The sequence below is a fragment of the Aquarana catesbeiana genome, linkage group LG13, assembly GCF_042186555.1.
Source record: "Aquarana catesbeiana isolate 2022-GZ linkage group LG13, ASM4218655v1, whole genome shotgun sequence".
NCBI classification, from domain to species: Eukaryota; Metazoa; Chordata; class Amphibia; order Anura; family Ranidae; genus Aquarana; species Aquarana catesbeiana.
In genome coordinates, this window is record NC_133336.1 from 161,529,352 (window position 1) to 161,547,761 (window position 18,410).

Consider the following 18,410-nt stretch of genomic DNA (forward strand, 5'->3'; position numbering starts at 1 on the left):
GTTGAGATGTAAAAAAAAAGTTACAAGATAAAAATCACATCAGCATTTGTCATACCTTTAAAAGTGACCAATAATCTGTACAATTTATTTAAACAATCAATGATAAAGGCTCTAGAGGACCAGCAGCTGGCAGTGCATTTTGACTCCCACCGCCATTTTGGTGAAGCCCCTCCTGCATGGTCAGGTAGAAAGCCGATCATTTTTCCCACGGCGGCGGTTCTTGGCAGTGTCTTCGCATGTCCGGACAGTCAGCAGGGTATGAGCACGCCAGGAGGCTAGAAGGAACGCTGCTGGAGAGGTCCTGGGCTGTGATGTTGAAGCAGATTCCCTGGTGCGGAGCTCTTGATCTATGTGGCCATACTGCTCGGAGGTGGTGCCTGGTCAGTATTCGCTCCATAATAAAGCTTTCTTTTGGTGGTATTTGATCACCACTGTGTTTTTAATTATTTATTAAATGAAAAAAAGACCAAAAATTTGAGGGGGGGGGCAATATTTTTTACTTTCTGCTATAAAACAATTAAAAATTGGACCAAATTTAGACCAAAATGTATTCTACTATGTCTTTGGTAAAAAAATTTAAAAAAATCTCCAAATAAGTGTATACTGATTGGTTTGTGTGAAAGTTATAGCGTCTACAAACTTTGGAATATATACTGGAATTTCAGTGACATACAATGGGACTGTGATAGTGCAGCAAGCAATCTGACACTAACTTACAGTGGGTGGGAACTGACTTCACCAACACTAATACAATGATCATACTGTCACTGTATTAATGACACTGGCTTGCAAGGGGTTAACACTTAGGGCAATCAATGTGTTGTGTGCCTAACAAGTGTTAATGTGCGTAATGTGTTCTGCTTTTTACTAATAATCTTTGTTATCCAGGATTTGCAGGGATAAGAAACAGAAATCTTTCCCTCTGTACAGAGCCCTGTGTTGATGTCAACACAGGGCTCTGGGCTGTGATTGGACACAGCTGATCAGCAGGTCCCAGCCTGTGTTCAATCACAGCAGGCATCAGCAGGGGGAAACGCATACATGCGCCCTAAACCCGGAAACAGGCAGAGACATACCAGTACGTCACTTTAACTGTACAGGCCACCCATCCACAGTACGTTGCGGACAGGCGGCCTGCAAGCAGTTAGGTCCTATATAGGTGAAACATGTTGCAGGGTCGTTCCTGATGGGTGGAGAGCCAGCTAAAGCAATTTTGTGTTCATCTGTTTTGTGATTATATTGGTGTGTGTTCCTGGGAAAACGTTGTGGAAAAAACGTGTTATGGTCTGATGAAACCAAGAATGAACTTATGCTATAAATGGCAAAAAGCATGTTTGGTGTAATATCAACACTGCGTGCCACCCCACAAAAACACCAAACCCACAGTGAAGCATGGTGGTGGTAGTATTACGCTTTGGGGTTGTTTTTCTTCAGCTGGAAAAGGTGCCTTATTAATGGTGGAGGGACTTATGGACAGTTCAAAAGATCAGTAAAGTTTAGCACAAAATCTACAGGTCTCTGCTTAAAAAAAAAAAAAATCTGAAGATGAAGAAGAATTTCACCTTTCAGCATGACAAAGACCCAAAGTATACCTACAAATCAACAAAAGAATGGCTTCACCAGAAGAAGATCAAAGTTTTGGAATGGCCCAACCAGAGCACAGACTTGAATCTAATTGAAAATCTGTGGGATGACCTGAAGAGCTGTGCACAGGAGATGGCCTAGCAATCTGACAGATTTGGAGTTCTTTTGCAAGGAAGTTGGCAGAGATTCCCAAGGTAAGACGTGCCATGCTGACTGCTATCCTGAACCTCCAGAGTAAAATTGAAAGAGGGGTCTCTATGTGAACCACTCCTAGCATAAAAGCCTTTAAAAAAAAAAAAAAAATGAGCAGCTAGGGGTCTCTGAAAGAATAGCCTAGGCCACAAAAATAAAAAATGAAAAACTGCCCTTCAGGGCGATTAGGGCCAAGTGCTGATCCAGCCCAGTCTGGAGAAAGGACAGCATACTACCCATGGGTTATTATCTAGGATGAAAATTTTGCCTTACACCAGGCAAAGTAATGATTCCAAGTGCAAAGATAAACTTAGCGAGAGATTGATATCCTAGCTTTAAGCAGAATAGGAATAACCGAGTCGTAAAGAACCCAATCCCACAGGACGTGGGATTCAACAGCCAAGTCATCGTGACGATAAAGCAGGATGGCAAACTGGTCCTCGAGATGGGTTGAGGAGTGTGTTAGGCAGAATTGGGTGTGCTTCTCAAAGGGCCACATGGCTTCTCATGTCATCCTGACTGATCTAAGCCACGGTTGTGCCTCATTCAACAGAGCCCTCATCGATGGTGCCTGAAACTAGTTGGTCCACCACAGCATGGAAAGGCAAATGACCTTTAGCTAGGGGATGTGATGGAAAGCCTGGACTCCTTCAATGAACACGTCCTTCGCACCCTTTCTGTCTCTAGGACTCCATTCCCAGCCCAACAGACTGGCATCCATCGTCAAAACTTTCTAGGTTGCTGTGAGAAAAGACTTTTCCAACTCCAGTCCATCGTCAGCCATTGGGTCAGTAATGTCCTGCCCTTGGTAGACAAGCATATGGGCCGGTTCAGAGACTGAAGGAATTTGTCCAATGCAGACAGCACAGTGACCTGAGGCCACTATGAGGCCAGTATTTGCATGGAAAAAATAAAATTAAAAAAAAAAAAAAAAAAAAGAAATCAGACCAATGGAAGCCTTTTGAGTCACCAATCCAGAAGCAGCACGAAACAGTGGCTGTGGATGCAGCAAGGTGGAGAAAGGACATCTTATTAAGCTAATCATCCAGGAAAAATATAGTTATAAAGGTAGAACTGCTTATAGTAGAGGGAGGACACAAAAAAACTAATCTGGGATTGGGAGGGGTTAGATTGTCTGTCCTAATAACTTTGCCAGTATCTTCAACTGAAGTTGGCAGCATTTAACCCATGGTCTTTATTAATGGAAGCCTGGGCCCTGTACTGTAAGATTAAGAAGCCTTTTTTGTGTCTTGGTTTGAACTTTTGCTCTTCTCCCCATCTTATCACAAGTACATATCACTGCAGGTACCCCTTGTTTGCTCACCTAAGTGACACAACCTCTTTCCTTACCAGGATTGTGCTACTTGCTTGGAGACGTGAAGGATGGCGTGGTGGAAGTCCGCTTTTGTGCAGCCAGGAAGGGGCCTCTGTTTAGCAGTTTACAGCATAGATTTCAACCTGGGAGCAAAAAAGCGAGTGAAGATTAGGAAAAAAAACTCAAATGGCAGCTGCTATTAAAGAGGAAGTAAACCCTGTATGTTTTTTCTTATTTTTTTAATATAATGATCCTGCAATGTATTAGTAAGCCATACACATTTAAATATGACAAAGACGAGGTTTTAAAAATACCTTAATTCCCTTTTTTTAAATTTTGTTTCTTCCTGGTATTGGCCACGCCATCTTAACTAATGCTTGATGAATCTTTTGTGGGCGTCATTTCCGCTCTTACTTTGTTTTCCTGTCCAAGTCTAAACCAAGCCTCTATCTTGATTGCCGTTACTACGGCAACCAAGTTAAGCCATTAATCACAGCAAATCACACTCTGTGCAGCTCTGGTTCCCTCCCCCTTTGTGACGTCTTATACAGTCACAAGGGGGAGAACCAGGAATGAGATATTCAGAGCAGCATCGCGAGACTCCCTCTGTGCCGTTCTGAGAGGAAGCTCGTCAATCTTAATGTCACGGCATGCAGGGGAGATAGATAGTGTGCCGTTAATAAAAATACCTACTGCGCAATCGCGCCTGACGTCACTTTTGATTGCATGGCGATTTCTATGCGAATGAACACATTGAGTACACTTTCACAGGCAGCGATTAGCTGCCTGTGCTATGTAGATTACTAAGATAAAGTTGTTTTGGAGGGTTTTAATATGCATAGTAACATTTCACACATGACAAAGTAACGACAGACAAAAATTTTTATAATTATATATATATATATATATTAAAGGAAATTTGTAAGTTCTGTATATAATTCTATTTTTTATGTATTGCACACTGCCCTCACTGTGCACACGGCACAAATAATGTTTTCAGTACAGTACAGTTTGCATTCTTTCGAGTCCTGATTAGAATTAGCCTGCCTATGCAACGCCCCTTGTTACCATAAACATACAATTGTAATATTAATGTGATACCTACGTAATCATGCATATAAAAACCTTCAATTGCGTCATAATAAAGCAGAACAGTTATTTGGAAAGATGCTGAGCGTATCTTTTGTGTTTCCTACTGCAGTAGGTATTAATTTGGACCCACTAAGCAATATAAAATGTCCGGCTCAGGTGGCGAGCTTTGCATAGGAGGGGTTTTGCAGGTGACCCTGAGTATCCGAAGCGAGGAGCTTGAGACAATCCGGGAATTTTTGATAATCAGCCGGCTGAGGTAAGCCTTTTGCTTACATTTGAGTTATCAGACTTCTTTGATCGGTAAGGCATTTTCGGGACAAAGGGTACCTATTTTACTCCCCTTAATCAAACTGTATTGATTGTTGGTTATATGTTATGTTGTCACTGTCTACTGTCCATCAGAATGTTATAGATAAGAAAGGGAAGAATAGTGCTGTTCACAGGTATATGTAGTACATCTGCTAGATAAAGTAGCTTAGAGGCAAGAGGGTATAGGCACATGTAGAGAAGACTGGCCAGTCATCATGGGCATTAAAGTAAGTAAGGGAATGAAGGGTAAGAGACCCTCCAAAATGCCCAGCGCAAGAGGAAAGCAGAAGTTAAGCAAGGAAATATTAAAGAGATATTCGTGTATGTGTGTGAATGCTGGAACCTATAGTTCTATCTCTTGTGTGTGTCATGTATGCAGATGTGACCCCCTCCTTTGCGCTCTCCTGAAAGAATGTGGCTGGGATGAGAGGTCAGTGATAAGTCAGAAGGACACCATGCCAATTTCAGTTTTTAGACAAAACATTTATAACAAAATGTGCCGGGTTAACAAATCTAATGATAAACAAAGTGATCACAATTATTTTGAATCGGTTTTCTAAACATGGTAAAACAAAGGTTACATTTAACTGTGTATTACACAAATTGAATATCCTTTGATAGTGGAAACCTTTCATTTAAAAAAGGAAAATTAAGTAAAATTAAGTAATATGTCCCCCTTTAAGGAAATTTATCTGTGGCTATATATTAGTGTGTGATATTGAAATGATCATTTGAGTATTAATTTCTAATATGAGTTTAACTATTTTATTAATAATATAGATATACTGAAACTGGTTCAGACAACCTTTGGTTGGAAATGAAATCTTAAGGTCTGATAATAACTTGATGTGCGGTCCATGATGTGAGAGTAATAATAAAATTTAAATATAACAGACCCATCACATCAAGTCCACACACCCTGTTAGAATAGATGCCACCTGCAGCCAGTTGTTTTATAGTATATGTTTTTGATGTGCCCTTTTCCTTGTAAGTGCAGTGGTATAAGCAGAAGAATATTTTGGATTTATGGACATCTCTGTATGACTGCAGGGTATTGTTATCATTCATTATAATATTGCCAGGAAAAAGTTGTCTTTTTGAAACATGAAACTGGAGTTCTTACACAAACAGCATGATAGAAAACAAGCCATTGTAATATATTTATGGAAGCTGGATCCAGTAATGAAGGGTTCACCCCAATATATATCAGAGCTGTAGCTTTTATGCAAATGTGCTATTAGACAAAGTTAGACATTATATTGGTCAAATATTTAATTTTTAATGGTCCCACATTCTGCGCAGCAAATATACAGCTAACTAAATGTTTGTCTAATGAAAGGTTCAACATATGAATTTGTTTTATTTGTTTATGTACAAATCTAACAATGAAAAATGCATACATTTGAGTCCAGCCCCCTTATTGCCTCTAGTGGAGGAGGCTGGAGACACATGTGTTAAATTGATGACGTAGGAATCAGCTGCTGAGAGCCCAGTGCAGGACACATTCCCTGAAGGCTCAGATATTTAATTTTTTTTTAGATGTGAACCCGGTTTTATACTGAGGCAGGCAATACCTATACTGAGTATGCAGTTTATCACCCAGAAGGATACTCTGTATTTAGAGTCATTGGATCCTTTTTCCCCAGCTCAAGAAGCAGGGCTCCATGTTTTAGCAAAGCCTGTGAGCTATAAAAAGTGTGTATATTTATATAGATAGTCAAGCTTTTGGTTCCATTTGAAGGGCCAGAAATTTTTTTTTTTTTTACTTCGGCAGGTAAACCAATCAAGCATTCCAAGTTAATTTCATTGGCTGTTTTCAGCCTTCCAGGTTCTTGCTGAGGTAGCCATACTAACATTAAAACTCACACATGGAAGCAGACCAGGTGACTAAGGATGCTGCATTACAGCCCTGGACACTTGCTGGGTCTGTGCAACTCACAGATTCCACCCTAGTTCTGGCCCAGTATAGCTGGGATTAACAATTCAACTTTAAGGACCCCAGAACGAGAACAACAAGTGGTGCACAGGGGGCAACTTCTTATGAAACAGGACTTTGGAAATGGTGATCGTTTATGTCTGCCAGTCACTCTTTTCCCTCCAGCTTGACACATGGACCGTGTCATCAGTCACAAGCAGTTATGGCTGCCTTAGTAAAGGAGCATGGGATAGAGCCAGGGTTCTCCACAGTTGTTTTTATAACATACCACTTCTTGTTTTACCTGTTACCAAAGGTGTTACCAAAAGCTGAACATCCCTTCCAGAGATTACAAAAAGATATATCCAGATGCCCAAGTAAGAATCTTACGAGAGAGAGAGAGATATGTATATAGATCTATATATCTATAAATGTTTGGAGACTCAATACAGCATCTATTTCATGTACAAGTTGTGCAAAACTTGAAGGAAAAAAAGAAGTTACCTGGATCTGCACTAGACACTGCAAAAATGACTAAATTAAAGAAATCGCTGAACTACTTTTCAAATATATATATATATATATATATATATATATATATATATATATATATATATATATATATATATATATATATATATATATATATATATATATATATATATATATATATATATAATTTGATTTGAAAAGTAGTTCAGCCATGTTGAAGTCATATTTGTCTTTTGTTAGTCTTCCATTTTATGTAGAATTGTCTGTGTTTACATGTGCTGATAAGTCAGCATGCCAACAATTAAGCTAGAAGGCCATTCTGGCCACAGGAGTGTACAGCCAGTACTCTTTAAATATGTATTATCAATCATTTGTTTTTCACATTGAAAAGTCATTTTGTAATAAAAAAAGCTGCTTGGCTATTATTTTCTTTGTTTTTGCCTCTTTGGCCAGGACTACCCCCACCAGTGGAAGTTCCAGGTTAAAAGGTGATAGCAGGTGTGGTTAGTGATCAAAATATTGATCAAAAGAGGAGACTGTAAGGCTCGGTTCACACTGGGGCGACTTGGGATCCGACTTGTACGTCCTCAAGTCGCCCCAAGTCGCTCCAGAAATAGTTTCAATGGGAGTTAACGCTAGCGTCTTAATAGACACTACTGAAGTCGCTCCGACTTCAGAGCGTACTCCCTGTACTACTTTGATCCGACTTTGATCCGACTTCAGCCTATTGACTATCATTGAAGTCGGATCGCCGTCTCGCATGATCCGACTTCGGCATGCGACTTGTGCTCAAATGATCTTGAGGGGAACTCCGCGCCAAATTTTAAATAAAAATCCGGCATGGGTTCCCCCTCCAGGGGCATACCAGGCCCTTGGGTCTGGTATGGACCTTGAGGAGAACCCCCTACGCCGAAAAAACGGCATGGGGGGTCCCCCCCATCCATACCAGACCCTTATCCGAGCACGCAGCCCGGCCGGACAGGAATGGGGGTGGGGACGAGCGAGCGCCCCCCCCTCCTGAACCGTACCAGGCCGCATGCCCTCAACATGGGGGGTTTGGTGCCTTGGGGGAGGGGGGCGCGCTGCGGGCCCCCCCCCACCCCAAAGCACCTTGTCCCCATGTTGATGAGGACAAGGGCCTCTTCCCGACAACCCTGGCCGTTGGTTGTCGGGGTCTGCGGGCGGGGGGCTTATCGGAATCTGGGAGCCCCCTTTAATAAGGGGGCCCCCAGATCCCGGCCCCCCACCCTATGTGAATAGGTATGGGGTACATGGTACCCCTACCCATTCACCTAGGGAAAAAAGCGTCAATAAAAAACACAGTACACAGGTATTTAAAATAAATTTATTAGGCAGCTCCGGGATTTTCTTCCGACTCCGGGGGTCTCTCCGGCGTCTTCTCCCGGTGTCCGCATCTTCTGCCGGCTCCACCGCTATCTTCTGGCGCTCTTTTGCCAGCGGTGGTCCGGACCTCTGGATCATCTTCTTCCCTCTTCTCTTCCAGAGATGTTGACACGACGCTCTCCCCAGCCAGAATGGTTTCTGTGCGCTCTGCAAGGGACTTATATAGGCGGTGACCCCGCCCCCTTATGCCGTCACAGTCCCTGGGCATGCTGGGTCTGTGACGTTTTAGGAGGCGTGGTCACCGGGTGATGACCACGCCCCCTTATGACGGCACAGCCCCAGCATGCCCTGGGACAGTGACCTCATAAGGGGGCGGGGTCACCGCCTATATAAGTCCATTGCGGAGCGTTCAGAGACCATTCCAGCTGGAGAGAGCGTCGTGTCAACATCTCTGGAAGAAAAGAAGAAGGCAGAAGTCTGGACCACCGCTAGCAATTGAGCTGCAGAAGATAGCGGAGGAGCCGGCAGAAGATGCGGACACCGGGAGGAGACGGCGGAGAGACCCCCGAAGTCGGAAGAGGACCCCCGAAGTCGGAAGAAGATCCCGGAGCTGCCTAATAAATTATTTTAAAAAACCTGTGTACTGTTTGTTTTATTGACGCTTTTTTCCCCTAGGTGAATGGGTAGGGGTACCATGTACCCCATACTCATTCACATAGGGTGGGGGGCCGGGATCTGGGGGCCCCCTTATTAAAGGGGGCTCCCAGATTCCGATAAGCCCCCCGCCCGCAGACCCCGACAACCAACGGCCAGGGTTGTCGGGAAGAGGCCCTTGTCCTCATCAACATGGGGACAAGGTGCTTTGGGGTGGGGGGGCCGCAGCGCGCCCCCCTCCCCCAAGGCACCAACCCCCCCCCCCATGTTGAGGGCATGCGGCCTGGTACGGTTCAGGAGGGGGGGGGCGCTCGCTCGTCCCCACCCCCATTCCTGTCCGGCCGGGCTGCGTGCTCGGATAAGGGTCTGGTATGGATTGGGGGGACCCCCCACGCCGTCCTTTCGGCGTAGGGGGGTTCCCCTCAAGATCCATACCGGCCCCAAGGGCCTGGTATGCCCCTGGGGGGGGAACCGATGCCGGATTTTTATTTTAAATTTGGCGCGGAGTTCCCCCTAAAGATTCATACCAAACACAGTGGCGGGGATCCAAGTCGGATCCCCGTTCATTGAAAGTCGGATCCACAAGTCGTGTTGAAGTCGGGTTGAAGTCGTGTTGCCCCTGTGTGAATCGAGCCTAAAGGAAATTTGTAAGTTCTGTATATAATTGTATTCTATTTTATATTTATTGCACACTGCCCCCACTGTGCACACGGCACAAATAATGTTTTCAGTACGTTTGCATTCTTTCGAGTCCTGATTAGAATTAGCCTGCCTATCTAACGCCCCTTGTTACCTTAAACGTATAATTGTAATATTAATGTGATACCTACGTAATCATGTGTATAAAAACCTTCAATTGCGTCATAGTAAAGCAGAACGGTTATTTGGAAAGATGCTGAGCATATCTTTTGTGTCTGTTCCCTACTGCAGTAGTTATTATTAATTTGGAATATAAGTTAATAATTGCGCTGATATTAACCTCTTAATAGTGTACATCTAAATGTAATAATGCTAATCTCACTCACATATCCCCTTTCACATGATCGCATGAAAGAAAAATGATCAGCTGCATTCAGCTAAATGACACGTGACTTTTTCAAGGCACCCTTGAAAAAGTCACGTCTGGTGACGCAACGCGTCGGGAGGAGGAGCCTGTGACTTTTCCAGCAGTGTCTGTGTGTGTGTGCACTGGCGATGGATGAGGAACCTCCAGCGCTTAGCTGAATGCAGCTGATCATTTTTCTTTAATGCGATCATGTGAAAGGGGATATGTGAGTGAGATTAGTATTATTACATTTAGCATCACTCTGGTTTAAATCTCTGTGCAATGGATTTGTTTTCTGTGTTTGCTTTGCATGTCGTGGAAATTTGCTGAAAACCAAAAATATCCCACCATAAACAAACGGCAGTTTAATTGTGTAATTGGTGCTGAACCTGTTGCTATTTATTTTAAAGCACACTCACCATTGAACCTCCTATCATTTATTTTTGGCTTACCTATCATTGAACCTCTTATTTATTTTGGCTTACTTATAAGATCCTGATACTCTTTTAAAAAGGACAATTTTGATACAATATTTATGGGTGTTTTATTTGTGTCTACTCATCTATTAAGTATCTCAGGACGACTGTTTATTATTTATTCACCATCACTTATTTATAGATAATGTTTTTTTAAGTCACATAATTATGGTAATTTAGGACACTAAGGTGCACTATTAAGAGGTTAATATCAGCGCAATTATTCACTTATACTTAATTGTCTTCTTGTGTAGTTCACAATATTGATTGCAGCTATATTATTTGGATATCTTTTAATAATAATTTTTCACATAATTTTATTCACGTAATCCACTTCAGCGCTTTAGTATTCACATCAATTATTAATTTGGAATTAATATGAGGATAGGTTGAGGATAGGAGTTGCCTATCTATAAAATGTCCAGCTCAAAATTATTATATATATATATATATATATATATATATATATATATATATATATATATATATATATATATATATATATATATATATATATATATATATATATATATATATATATATATATATATATATATATATATATATATATATATATATATATATATATATATATTTTTTTTTTTTTTTTTTTTTTTTTTCCAGTAGCAGCATGCAAATTTAATAAGTAATAACTTATATATAACTTAATAAGTCCTATATGATCAGAGGCCACAATTAGGTTTTCCTTATGCGCAGATATATTCTCTCCTACTCACTCAAATGTTTCTATCGGAGAGCACTGTCTGCCACCATTTATGTGGGCGACTGCCATACTGAATGTCTAAAATCATTTTGACATATCTGTTGATTCATCCAAGACTACCACTATAGCCAACAACCTGCTATGGAACTTGTTTTGAAGTGGGGTGCTTTACAATCTTCCCTTTAAACAAACAGATAAGCCTGCTTCTTTTCCCCCTCATGAAACCATTAAATCATTTTGGGATACTTATTTTGTAGGGGAAGAGCTAGATCGCTGTTCATACTCTGTATGAACAGACGATCTGTCACTTTTCCCCTCAGAGAACCGGAAACTGTGTGTTTACACACACACAAATCTTGGTTCTCCGTGTGCCCCAAGCGATCGCAGGAGCCCGGCGGTGATCGCGACCGCCGGTAACTCGCATCGTCTTCGTGGGTGAGCAGGGGGTGCGTGCCCCTAGTGGCCACAGGGCAAAGCGATGTTACATAACTTTGTTTTGCCCAGCCTGGTCGGCAAGTGGTTAAATTGCACACAGTCAAGGGTTCAGTCAGCCCCCCTTTTAAGAGTCATCCTGTGGCTAGGAGATTGGCATTCCATCATTTTCCATATTATTAGCAAGCAGTTGATGAGTTTTCAAACAAGCCCTCACTGACCTCTGTAGCTTTCCAAACACAAGTGTTTGAGAGGGCAGTCATGTCATCTTTGATGTCCTCCACTGAATAAGTATTTAATTAGCATGACGGTTAGCCACGTCAGTACGTCACTGTATTGCAAGGATGATATCTTAGTCATCGCTGCAGCGTTAATCAAGATATTTTTTAGGGCCGGCAATTCCCTTCAATGTAGAAGTCAAGGGTCTTTAAACCATGGCCCTCCAGTTGTTCATGAACTACAATTCCAATAATGCCTAGTCATGTCTATGAACATCAGAGTTTTACAATGCCTCATAAGATGTGTAGTTACGCAACAGCTGGAGGGCCATAGTTTGAAGATCCCTGGTATAAATCTAGCAGCCAAGAAGCCATTGGATTACTTTTACAGGCAGTAGAAGAAGTCTGGTAGAGCAGCGACCAGCGGCATCCAGTTCCTGGGACACAGTGAAAGGAATTATGTTGTTCCTCCCACGGTGTGACACCTCAAACCGACGAGGATTACATCACTTTCGGTTTTGGTCTAACGTAAACATGCCGTTACCGGTTTGAACAAGCATCTGATCAATCGGTTTCGGATCTTCTGAAACTTTTTTTCAGTCATGTGACTGGCACAGCAACAATCAGGGTTGGCCAGACACAGACTCACACTGTAGAGAGCATACATCAGCAGAGTAATAGAAGCTCCTCCCAAAGATCTTTCCCTGCAGATGCCAAAGAACAGGGAAAGATCATGTGAAAACATAACCGTTCTGTAGGAATAAGATACTTTGAGGCTTTAAAAAAAAAATATATATATAATGTGTGTATGTATAAATAATTATATATATATATATATATATATATATATATATATATATATATATATATATATATATATATATATATATATATATATATATATATATATATATATATATATATATATATATATATATATATATATATACACACATACACACACATATATACACATATACATACACACAGTGGCATGGTATATATCAGGGGTGCTCAACCTGTGGCCCTCAAACTCAAGCTGAATGCAGGACTTTGGTGTGCTTTTAAAAAGTGCCCCACTTTTTGCAAGGTATAACAGAAGTCTATGGCAAAGTGCAGCCGATTTGCAGGAGAGGTGCAGGTGCACTGCGCTACATCCACAGTGTGGGTAAACGGCAGAGCATCAGTGTGAAAGCAGCCTTATATGGGGCTCAGGACAGTAGGGATTATATTTACATTTACAGTTTGGGGGCACCCGCAACCACTGTTGTAGCATCAGAGGTTGCAATGGCGACACTGCCCCATTCTCCAGGGGTCCCGTGCGGCCTCCCAATCGCATTGTGTTTTACACTTGGAGAGGAAGGACAGCATATACAGGAACTGATTTTCTCCATTCTCCTCCTGCAACTGTTCTGATGTCACTGGAGCGCACCAACGGTGTTACTAAGCATTACATCATGGTGAGCACTTTTTTTTTATTTTTGCGCTATGAAAAAATACAGAAAATTTTGTAAAAAAAATGCATTTTTCTTTATTTCTGTTACAGAATTTAGCACATTAGTAATTTTTTCTGCATACATTTTGGTCAAAATTTATCTTGCTATATATCTTTGGTAAAAATAACCCAATCAGTGTATATTATTTGGTCTGTTTGAAAGTTATAGATTCTACAAGCTATGGTGCCAATCATTGAAAATTGATCACCCCTGATGTACTAATTTCTTGAGATCCCAACAAGCAGGAAAGCACAAATACCCCCCAAATGACCCTTTTTAGAAAGTAGACCATCCAAGGTATTTAGTAAGAGGCATGGTGAGTTTTTTGAAGTTGTCTTTTTTTCCCCCCACAATTTGTTGAAAAATGAAGAATTTTTCTTGATTTTTTTTTTAACAAAATTGTCAAGTTATTTCTCACACAGCATATGCATACCACAAATTACAACCTAAAATTCATTCTACTACTCCTCCTGAGTATGGCGATATCACATGTGTGAGACTTTTTCACAGCCTGGCCACATACAGAGGCCCAACATGCAGGGAGCACCGTCAGGTGTTCTAGGGACATACATTTCAAACCTAATTTGACTACCCATTACACTTTTGTGAGGCACTGATTGGCACTGTAGTGGCATGGATGTGGCAGATGAGCACCGATGCGGCACAGATAAACACCGATGCGGCACGGATGAGCCAGGGATGGGGATAGATGAGCCAGGGATGGGGATAGATGAGCCAGGGATGGGATAGATGAGCCAGGGATGGGGATAGATGAGCCAGGGATGGGGATAGAGGAGCCAGGGATGGGGATAGAGGAGCCAGGGATGGGGATAGAGGAGCCAGGGATGGGGATAGAGGAGCAGGGATGGGGATAGATGAGCCAGGGATGGGGATAGATGAGCCAGGGATGGGATAGATGAGCCAGGGATGGGGATAGATGAGCCAGGGATGCAGCATGGCTGAGCATGAATGAGGATGAATGAGGATAAATGAGCCAGGGATGGAGCATGGCTGAGCATGAATGTGGATGGATGAGCCAGGGATGGAGCATGGCTGAACATGAATGTGGATGGATGAGCCAGGGATGGATGAACCAGGGATGGTAACAGATCAGCGCTGTGGGCACTTCAGATCCAGCCCACAGTGCTGCTGCACCGGCTCTCTCCTCTCCTCTCATGCTGTACTGATCAGCACGAGGAGAGGTGAGAACCCGAACTGGACGTGATCCAGGTTTGTTTACAAGTGATCAGTCCATCATTGGAACAGAGTGATCACATGGTAAAGGGTTGCTATCATTGGCCCTATGTCTGGGGGACCTGACGGTCGCAGACATTCCCGGGTGCGCCCCAGCGATTCTGGGAGCTTTTTTTTTTTTTTATTTTTTTTTTTAAAAAGCTGGCAATTGGCTTTCTTGTAAAGTAATCCGGGGGGGGGGGGGGGGGGGGGGGGTGATCATGTTTACAGTGCTGCAGAGCCCCCTCATCTGCCATTCCCGGTCTCTCCCGTTCCACCTGGAAGCTGGGACTGCAGTAAGTGGTCTGGTCAGCTGCCCACAGAGGAGATGGAGGAACATCTGTTCTCCCATCTCCTAGGTGATAAGATAAGTGAAGCCGGAAGTGACAAGGATTTTGTCACTTACAGTTTCTGATCTGTCATTCCCTGACTCTAATGCCCAGAGAAGCAGCAACACTATCTGTTAGCTGGATTTGGTCTATGTCAGTCACATATGTAAAGTCCACCTAAAATCTATTAGTTGACACCAACCTCTCCAGAGAGCAATAATGCTGCTGTCCAAGGGATACATTGCTCTTCTATAGATATTAGTATCAGAGTGAGCACATCCACCTTAGTAATATGCATTTTGAGCAGACTGGTGCTTAAAACGGTACTAAACCCAAAGCCAAAAATGTAACTTATTGCAGCTTAGCAGAGCTGCACGATTGTTAAAAAAAAAAAAAAAAAAAAAAAAAAAAACACACAGTCTCAATTCAACCATCCCTCACGATCTTAATACAGCCTTTACATGATTCATTCATGTAAGTGCAGAGCCATTCTCTACTCTACTCAATGTTTATCATTGTCAGCGCTGAGAGAGAACTATAAACAAAGTATCTTTTAGTTCTTTTAGATCAAAGGAATGAATGAACTACACAGTCTGGAAATTAGGTCAGTTTCACCACCTAAAGACTAAACCTTTTTCTGACACTTGTTGCTTACAAGTTAAAATCAAGTATTTTTTTGCTAGAAAATTACGTAGAACCCTCAAACATTATATATATTCTTAGCAAAGACCCTAGAGAATTAAACGGCAGTTGCAATATTTTATGTCACACTGTATTTGCCCAGGTGTCATTCAAGCGCAATTTTCTGGGAAAAAAATACACTTCAATGAAGTAAAATAACCAAAAAAAAAGTAGGTAGCCCAATTTTTTTGTATGAAAGATGTTTTGCCGCGAGAATCGTGATCTTTATTCAAAGCAAAAAAGTGGCGATTCTCATTTTAGCCAGAATCATGGAGCTCTGCAGCTTACCAATTATTAGATGTGGTGATTGAATTATTTTTCTTTTTTTTTAGGCTTTTCTCTGTTGCAACCTGGTGAGCTGGCCAGTAACACACCTCCTGTGTTAGAGAGTCCCCACTCTTGATGAATGCACATAGAGGGCACCTTTGGACAGCATAATGGTCAATCTGGGGGGGGGGAGGAGAGCGTTAGATGCACTAGCAGATTTAGATACACTAACAAATTGAAGCCAAAATCCAGCTAATATTTGAGCATTTACAGCAAACTGGCTTTTTTTTGTTTTTTTGGGGATAAAAGTTTTACATGAATTTAAAAAAGCTGATCAAGCACCCCTGTCAGTGGTAAATGGTTTGTCTCCAGCCTCTAACTGCTATATCTGTTCTGTTGAAAAACAACTGACTTACTGGCTGGACCACAAGATGAAAATAAAATTGAAGAAAACTTAAAGAAAGAAAATGAATGCAGCCTTCACATTTAGGAATTGGTAAGGTGCAATATAATAAAAGTTTGCTTTTGGGTTTAAAGTGGTTGTAAACTCAACACAATCCACTTTTTGCTACAGGTAAGCCTATAATAAGGCTTACGGTTTAGGTTTAGGAGATATCCCCTGTATCTGCATGTGCCGATGTCACGTTACCCGTGGCTCCCGCGCACATGCATGAGTGACGTCATCGCGGCTCCGGCCAATCACAGTGCAGGAGCCATGATACCCGGACGTAACTCCGGGGAGAAGTGTCGCCGGCCGAAGCGGTGTACGGACACCGCAGCAGGGGCTTCGATCTCAGGTATTACATAATGAGCTAGTATGCTATGCATTATGCCTTTGTCTTGCAGATCCCCCCCCCCCCCCATGTGGGTTTACAACCTCTTTAATACCGCTTTAATATTCTAAACCTCATACTCTTTGGCCTGATTAAGTGGCCATTTTTTTTTATCACGTTATATTTCTTGTATGTAACCACTGACATTTTTTTCCTGCATGTTAGAAATAACATTATCACTTTTTCCTTCAAGGATATGCTTCTGAGAGAAAATGTGTGATGAGATTTATCTGATGACAAAAATTGATGAAGATCAAATTTATGCCCAGAGAAAGAGAAGAAAGAAAAAAAAAAAAAACACCCTTTAGAAAAAGTTTAAGATTCACATTTTTTTCTAATTCAAATCTGAGTAAATGTTGAGTGAATAGTCATAAGAGAACTGCTTAAGATTTATAATGTTTTAAACAGAGTCAGAGAAAATCATTATTTCATATAAAAAAAAACAAAAAAAAAAAAACACAATTTAAAGAAAAGAAAGAAACCATTTTAACAATATTGGGAAAACAAAATGCTGCTGGTGAGTATCAAGCACGCAACACACAGCAGCTTTCAGTTCCTATTTTCTGCCCTAATGCCAAGTCAATCTAACGGACAAAACTCTGATATTTCCAGACAGTAATAACACAGCCTTTATTATTCATCTAAAAAGACTCTTATTTCTCCAGTAAGGCTCCTTTCACACTGGGGCGGTGGGGGGCGTCGGGGGTAAAACAGCGCTATTTTTAGCGTTGTTTTACCGTCGTTTTTGCGGCAGTATTCGACCGCTAGCGGTGCGGTTTTAACCCCCGCTGGCGGCTGAAAAAGGGTTAAATCCGCTCGTACAGCGTGGCTATAGCCGCGGTATTGCCGCGCTGTCCCATTGATTTCAATGGGCAGGAGCGGTTTAGGAGCAGTGAATACACCGCTCCTTCACCGCTCCAAAGAAGCGGTTGGCAGGACTTTTTTTACCGTCCTGCCAGTGCACCGCTTCAGTGTGAAAGCCCTCGGGCTTTCACACTGAACAAACAGCGGAGGCTGTTTAGGGGCGGTTTGCAGGCTGTATTTTTAGCGCAATACCGCCTGCAAACCGCCCCAGTGTGAAAGGGGCCTTAGTCTTCTAAAACCACTCCCATACAAATTTATCCAGCATCATCATGCATCCTTTGTGCTCTATTTCTTGATACTGATAGCCACAAAGTCTAGAACTGCTTCCTGGCAAGTATGTTATGGGTACTTTCAGCAGATTGAAGGGCAGCAGGCAGGTTGGCAATAAACTTGTTAGGGCTAGTAGATAGTATAGCTTCAATTTAAAAGGGACAAGTTTACCATGTGGCCCATTTGACAGTCGAATGTTAGAACAGACAAAGTTGGCTGTGGCTGTAGCCACTGATCAATGTATTCTGACAGTGTTGTCACAATACAATTCAGGGTGGATATAAATCAAATATATATATTTTTTTTAATAAAAAAAAAAAAAAAAAAAAAATTAAAAGAAAATCTGATTTTTTTTTTTTAATTAAAATCATTTTTTTTAATTTTTATCAAATGTATTTTAATAAAATGCTTTTGGAGTAAAAGTCTATCTAAAGATAGTTTTCTATTTAAGATACATTAATAATTTAGTTTATTCAGCATGAAATAGAGTTTAGTTATGTAGAATGTATATTCTGCAACATTTACATTTTTGGTAAACTCATTCAATGAATGCAAGCTGAGATAACATGCACTGCCTTGATGCATTCACACAAATTTTCACAGTAACCATGAGATAACCCAAAGTTCAGGAATATTCCTTTATCC

General features: G+C 41.6%; 1 protein-coding gene across 1 annotated transcript in view; it reads right to left on the minus strand.

Annotated features, from left to right (window-relative positions):
* The window catches only part of FUT8 (fucosyltransferase 8), a gene marked incomplete in the record, with an annotated part of 204,138 nt that overhangs the window by 173,956 nt on the left and 11,772 nt on the right, over positions 1–18,410 (minus strand). Inside the window, 1 exon segment of the mRNA XM_073608564.1 lies at positions 3,127–3,234.